This window comes from Hippoglossus hippoglossus, chromosome 6 (assembly GCF_009819705.1).
Source record: "Hippoglossus hippoglossus isolate fHipHip1 chromosome 6, fHipHip1.pri, whole genome shotgun sequence".
NCBI classification, from domain to species: Eukaryota; Metazoa; Chordata; class Actinopteri; order Pleuronectiformes; family Pleuronectidae; genus Hippoglossus; species Hippoglossus hippoglossus.
Genome location: NC_047156.1, coordinates 6159397 through 6167261, shown reverse-complemented (window position 1 = coordinate 6167261; position 7865 = coordinate 6159397).

The following is a 7865-nucleotide window of genomic DNA, read 5'->3' as shown; positions in this document are numbered from 1 at the left end:
CTAAATGACTCCACTGGGAGCTACAACAAACATGGGCTGCAGCTCGGTCGAGCTCTGATGAACACATGAAATGAGTTTCATAACCTGGCTTTGGAGCCTGGGAAGGATTTATGCACAGTTGCACGCAGGTATCCATGCACCTACACACACACAGACACACACACACACACACACACACACACACACACACACACACACAAAATGTTGAGACTGTATTTAAAGATGGACGACGTGTCTCCATCTGGGGGAGGGGGCTCATACCTGTGCTCTACCAATCGCGAGTCAGTCTCAGCTGTCAATCATGATATTTTGTGCCTAAATTAAATACCTAAATCTGAATTTACCTAAAAAAAAAACACTTGGACAAACATCAGTGTGATTAGAACTATCTAAAATGATAGGGACATATTTGATGTGAATTTTGGCCTTGTAGTTTGGCCCATGTCCCAGTCACTAACATGGAGGAGGCAGGATTTATGGTTTATCTTCATATACAAAGCTTCTGACGACACGTGGCCTTAAAATCACTGTCAAAAAATATATATTTTTTAATAATATGATTTACTATATTATAACGTGACAATAATTAACAGTTGTGTTCCTCCAGCGATTAATAGATTATTAGTTATTTAAGGGAAACAACAGTCTTATCTTTAAATCTGCACCATTGATTTTTAGGTTTGAACGTTTGGTATGCATACACATAACTGTTTAGTGTCTCATCTTTTGTAGTCATTTGATGATTAATATTCTGTGAACTGTCTGCCGGGCAGCGTGATCTGAGCCACCACACTTCTGCTTCAGTAGAAGAGCTTAAAAGACACAGTGTACATCAATCTGGGCTTCTGTCTCCTTTTAATGAGATGGAGATTAGTGACGATAAGGAAATAACAAAACACCCAGCTGTGAGTGAGCCACACACACACACACACACACACACACACACACACACACACACACACACACACACACACACACACACACACACACGGGACAGCTCTGATTGAAAAGTAGTGAGTGATAAGAGCTTCATTATAAAGACTCAAGAGCTTCATTATAAAGACAGCATGGAGAGGCTTTCTGTTCCATTTCTACCACATTTCAGATGGAAAAGAGATGAACAGTCGGCTCTTGTATCATCTGTGTCCTCCGCTCAAGTAGTGGATGATTCTCATGGCTATACCCCACAGTCGAGTTTTTGTCTTTTATGAATTGCTGCTACAATGAAGTAGTTCGACATCCGTTTATCTCCTCAGCATTTGCACCACATCATGTTGGGGTCTCACCTGTAGGACTGACTCCCAGTTAGTAGAGCACAGGATGAGCAGCCCATAGAGACAAGTTATAGCTGAAAGATAAATGTAGTGTAATTCCACCTGTGAGTGTTGGAGCAGCAGCAGAGTAGTAGAGTAGTGCAGCTGGAAAGAAGATCTGTGCTGCCATGTCAGGGGGGTGGAGTTATTTGCTGGGAAAAAGCTGGATTGGTCGTTGACCTGAACATCTCAAAATATATCGATATATCGAAGAGTTTAAACTCTTCATTTGCTGGTTTCTACTTTTACGTGGGACGTCCAGGGACAGGGTGCAGAGAGTCAGGCTGAATTAGTCAAAGTCATCTTTATTATCAATTCTGCACAGGACATAGACGGGATTGGAATGAAAATTCTCTCTCACTGTCCCCATCCTCATCTCGACAAACTTTGAAGATGTTCTCCTCTCTCTCGCTGTCAACTGTCATTTCAGCGATTTGCTGTGACCCTGCTCCTCCCCAGTCACGTCTATGTGAGTCCATTCATCTCATTCATATCCTCAATGTTCTCTCCATCCCATCAACCACGGCCAGTAGACCATAGACTGTATATAAAGAGTTCTGGACCCAGGTGGGGCTTTCTAGTCACCGCCTCACCTCCTTGCAAGGGGAATAAGTCAAATGGACTCTCATTTACATCACATGACTTTCATTTGGTGCATTGGCAATACACTTAGTTAATTTGTAAATTCAAATCTATCCTGATTGTTTTAAAGTTAAACTCCAATATTCTGCTGCCTTGATTTGGGTACTTAAAAAAAACAGAGTTGGACAAAGTTACAGGAGTGAAATGTAAAAACTTGGGAGAGCCAGTGGTAGTTTGAGGAATCTGTCAAGAAGAAAGAATTCATATTTAATATCGTACTTTGTCACAGCAGGAGTGTCAGACTGAACGGAGGCCACAGGGCAGAACTGGCAGCTCCAAATAGAATTAGCTTGGAGACACCTCAGGATACAATTAAGAGAGGCTGAAAATATGTACCTGAGCAGGCTGCAAAAAAGTGAAGGCACTGTGTCATGATAATTTAAGCCACATGTTGAGGGTCCAGATGTTTGTACTTGATGCTACTTCTAAGATGCTACTTATATTAAAGGATAATGCTGAAAGCCTCCCACCTTGTGTTCTCCTCCACTATTCAGCATTCTCTGCTCATGACTCCTCGGAAAGTTGAGCTCGCACCCTTGCCATGGTCGTTCCACTGGGCAATGGATGTCTTTTCATTAACATTAATAAAGTTAACTGGCTAAAAATATCTGTGCGGGCATTAGAAAGGAGCCGGTCTGCCTGCTGCTGGGTTCTGTGGCCCATTTCCATGCAGTTGGAGCTGGGTCATTAAATATAGATCTTCTCCCTGGAGGATGTCACAACTGCAGGAACTTGAGGGAGAGGAGAAGACGGGGAGGGAGGAGGAACGAGTGCAAGAGAAACCACAACAAAGCATTTAACTTTTCCGCTCCCTGGGAAGATTTGATACCAACACTACACTGCAGTGCTCTTAATGATTTGCATTCACCATGACCTTCTCTCACAGGCACAGATTCTTAAAGAAGCCAGAGAAACTCAGTTGAGCTCTGTGTAGCTCGGAGCTCTGCCTACGTTTATAACAACAACACTGTTCCCAGCACACAGTGTTTTATGTTTAGATTCGGCTCTTGGTTTTTATCATCCTTCACTCAGTTGTGTCAAATATCCAGAGACTGTCATTAAATAGAACTTAAACAATACAAGACACTAAAGTATTTACCACTTTCTGTGTTGTATCACAAAATATCATCTCAGATCTGTATATTTTATCATCACAGACCACAAGAAGATGTTCTCACCTTAAGTCCTTGAAGTTGTTGGATGCTGGGCCGAAGCATGTGGGACATGCCCCCGATGCCTCATCACCCCATCGCTCAGCGTGACCTCAATTTCCCACAGAGTGGATCTGTGGGAAAGACTGAAGCAATGAGTGCTGCAGTTTTTGTCTCAGAGTGACTCAGCTTTTTAAACATCTATTTCTGGAGGAATTTGCCTTTGTTTTCTAGTTGGCGACTTTATTTAAAACAGTACAGTTTGACATTTTCATGCTATTTCGAACCATTTCAGATGTTTCTACTGGATCTCTTATGTCACTGCCACTTACCCGACCACCCAATGCTTTAGAACTCCCATTGTGAAAGTGGCACGACCCCATGAAAGTTAGTTGAAGAAGTTTAACGAGAGTTAGCACAATAAACTAAATTGAGCATTGAGTTATTCCATTCATCATCTTCCACTTATCCGTGCTCGGGTCACGGAGGTAGTCACCCAAGCAGGGGGGGATTTTAGACATCTCTCTCCCTGTAGCTAAGCTTTCCGGCTCTTCCTTTGGGATCCCGAAGTGTCCCCAGCCCAGATGGGATATGTAATCTCTCCAGTGACTTCTGGCTCTACCCCGGGGTCTCCTCCCGGTTGGGCGTGAAGGAGCAGTGATTGTATTTGCAGTCTTGTTCTGTTAGCAGAGCTTGTGCACATAGAAATGACTGAAGTGAATCAATTATCTTTTTTTATTTTTGATTGATTACATGTTTTGCTTACTCTGCACAATATCTTAATCTTAATTTTCAGGTTAATAACCTCCATTCAGTTCAAGCATCAACCGAATAATACTGTATTTCAGAAAACAGTATTCGTGCACAATATTCCTTCTAACTTTTGTCTCCTCCTGTAAGTCAGATGGATGTGACAGCAGCAGGTTTGATGGTTTTCTCTTCAGAGCCACATGGAACAGCGGAGGAGGAAAGAAACCTCACTGGAATCACTAAAGTATGTGTTTGTATGTGTATGAGCACGTGTGTGTGTGTGTGTGTGTGTGTGTGTGTGTGTGTGTGTGTGTGTGTGTGTGTGTGTGTGTGTGTGTGTGTGTGTGTGTGTGTGTGTGTGTGTGTGTGTGTCAGAGATATAGGGAATGAGGAGTAGAACTAGCATGCAAACGTGGGTTGTGCACGTACTTTCCTGTTTTGGCATTCGAATCAGTTCCTGCCACCTCACCTCATCAAAGTCAAAACACAAGCGACAGTCATTTGATTCCGCTGGCTGCATTTGATCCATTTTCCAATGCAGAGGCCGGTTCCCACAGAGCGCTGCGTGGAGCGGATGATAATGAGCTGGAAAAACAAGGTGTTGTCTTTGAAAAAAAACAACACTTCTAATGTGATCTGAAGTCGGTGAAACTACGGTGCATATCGTTTGTCAGCTTTTCTGTCTCAGGAATATAAAAAAGCATCAGCATGCAGCTCGTATGTGCAGCGGCTCCAGGAAGGATCAGTGAGCTCTGTGTGGAATGATGTGGTTTCATGCGGTTTCTCCTGTTGATTTGAGCTCTGTCTTGTTGCGTATGTCACATGTGAGTTGGAATAAATCACGAGGCTGCACTGTCATGATATCAAAAGGCAAATATATGGTGCATGGCCCTGAGAGCGAGGTTCATGCCAACTTAAGAAAACACATGAACATGCATGTGTGTTTTGTCTATTTGTCTAATTGGGTTTTCATACCCTGTAGTGCGTGTGTATCCATACATGCCTGGATTATTTACAGCTTCCAACTTAGGGATTCTGGCTTCACACCGACAAAAACCCTTCTTTTAGGACAATGCAATGCAGGCAAATGGCTTCATCAACTGCCGCAAGGCACAAACATCACCATGACTCATTCCAGTGCCTGTGTAAACACACGTTTATCATCAGAAGCCAATCACTGCCGCTGCCACCAGTCCATGGCTGCTGGGTATCAAACAAACCACCTCAAATCAGCCTCATACAATCAAGCAGCATTTAACAACAACACACAGCAACAGCATAATAAGGTTCCCAGGCAACCTTTGAGCTGTCAATCAAGTCATCACACACTGCGTCGCAAATAGGCATGAATGACGGCTGCGAGCGTTCTTATTCACAGAGTTCTAATCAACACGGAACAAAATAAAGAGCCAAACAACACAGATATCGATGTAAGAAAAACAGCACCAGCCTTTAATTGTGGTCTGGACGAGCTTTTCTATCCTGTAATCCGATGAGAAATTATTCAGTTTTTGTTCTGACACTGAAATAACTGACAGCGAAGATTGCAGACGATCGCTCTGCCGGTCTTCAAGGGAACCATATTTTAATAAGAAGCTATCAGGTCTGCTGCTGCTCCCCGTCTTATCAGTGTTGTTTTTGTTGGGGAAGCGAGGGGGAATAAATAAGGCTGGAAACTGTCAGGGAGATTGATGAATTGTGGGAAGAAAGCTATCAGCAAGAGGGCCCATCTGTTTTGGGGCCTCGTGGTGGAAAAACAACACAGCGATGACGAGCAGTGATGAGGTCCCACTGCTCACCTGCCTCACTTAGGCCAGTGAGCCACCTGGGAACCTGTCGGACTGTGAGTCCGCTCTGTGTGAGGCTCACTTTGACTGGACTAAGGGACATGTAGGTAGCGTATGATTGTTATTTGTGTTTGTGTGAGCAAAGTTGAGTTAAGTCCGTTTTCAAAGTCACTTCAAAGCCCCTAATTATCAGTTTGGACCCTCTGCCATCGGCCCGATACGTGTGGTGAGGAAAGTTAATGGTTTGATTAACAAGCAATTTAAGTCGGGGTGCTTTAATGCATTTAAAAATAAGTTTACTACACAGGTTTTGATGGTGATTATTACCTCAACAAAGGAGGTTGTGTTTTCATCTTTCATCAGTCATTATTTGTTAGCTAGCAGGATTTCGCAAAAAGTATCAAGGACCAGTTTTGACCCTGTTTTTATTGTATTAAAAACGGAATTAAAAACAAATAAACCATCTAAAATGACAGAAATCCTCTTTGTGAAAAAATTGACGTGTAATTTGACTTTTTATTTTGGTTCTTGTCCCATAGACTTACACGGAGGAGCTGGCTGTCTGCAGCATGCCAGAGGCTCCTCCACCATCCAGAGGGTGTTGAAGAATTATCTTAGCCTTGTATCAGACATACCTGACATTGTAGAGATAGTCATCAATGAACGGCAGTGAACTTTACAAAGGCAGAATAACATTTGCTGCTTTTCTTTTCTTTGCTCCACCATCAAAACCAGACCTCTCCACCCGACGCTTCATAATGAAATCAAGTAGATCCTAAACTCAAGCCTCAGGTTTCCCACAAAGTCATACTTCCAGGAAATTACAGTTACAGCATAATTCAAACCAGCAGCGAACAATCAGACTCACGTTTCCCCTAAAGTAAACTGTAAGAAGCGGCAGCGGTTACAGAAGTTTGATTGCCGAGATTTTCATTATCTCGGAGACGGGATAGATTGACCCAGAATCGAAATGAGGGAGATCATGAGCACTGCGTCCCCAAATTATCCCACAGATAAGACATCGCTGCACTCGTGTCAAATAGAGTGGATGATTAGAGGGATGATTTGTATGATTGCGGTTTGTAAGCGTTCACATCACAAAACTCAAGACGGGTGTATGATTAGAGAGCGACAGGTTACGTGTCTTTTGTGCCGCTTTGATGTTTCCAAACTGATATTTCTGAGTGTCTGAGTTCATTTACATTTAGTTGGAAACCGGTAAACACAAAAACTGAGATATGACATAAACACAGAATTACACCAGGATTTATTCATTCTTTATTCCTCTGTCTTGTTGATAAGCTCCCTCTTTTTCCCCTCTATCTCATTACTTTTTCCTATAATCATTACACAATATACTATTCAACCATGCACGGCTCTGTGTTTCAGTTATGATATTCTAAAGAAAACATTTTAAATCTACATATCTGCACCACAAAGCTGGAAGACTCAGTGTCTTTGTAAAAAAAAATCCTGCTTTTCTTGCACATTTTGTTCCCATGGGTGAAAACCACAGACCGTATATATAAAGATGGACGACATGACTGCGTCTTGAATGCGCCCTGGTTGCTGATTGCATTAAAGGTCAAAAATCCCACCTAGTGTATGGGACAGGGGCCAAAATAAATCAAAATACAAGCCAAACTAAATTTCCCAAAATATTTTTTCTGTAATATAAAGTAGCTCGCATCACTCTGGTGTTTGTTCAGGTTTTAATTTTGGTTTTGGTTAATGATGCTTTGATATCATCCGACATATCAAGGATATTATGGCTTCATTTCTGGATAGTGGGAGGGAATGTAGACAATAATCCTCTTTATATACAGTCAATAATGAATCCCCCTGATCCAAGCTGAACTCTGCTTGCCTGTACATGTATTTGGAAGACACACAGGTTTTTTCTTTAAATTGAAATCCGAGAAGTTGGACTTTATTCAGGAAAGATGTGAAACTCTCCTTTAGACAATTTAACAGGCACCAACCAAGCCAGACTCTTAACTGCATTATGAAAGTTTTTGTAAAAGAAAGCCAGAGCCAGCAGCACTCTCCCTATCACAGCTCTGTGGTTACACTACACATGTAAACCTGCACAGAGCATCTGTTCCACATTGTATTAACACCGCAAATTATGTAAGAAAATTTGTGCTCGCTCCGTGCCAAGATAATGTTTAAAAAAAACAGTTGGAAAATCCCTTCGCTTAGCTGCACATGAACCCGCAATA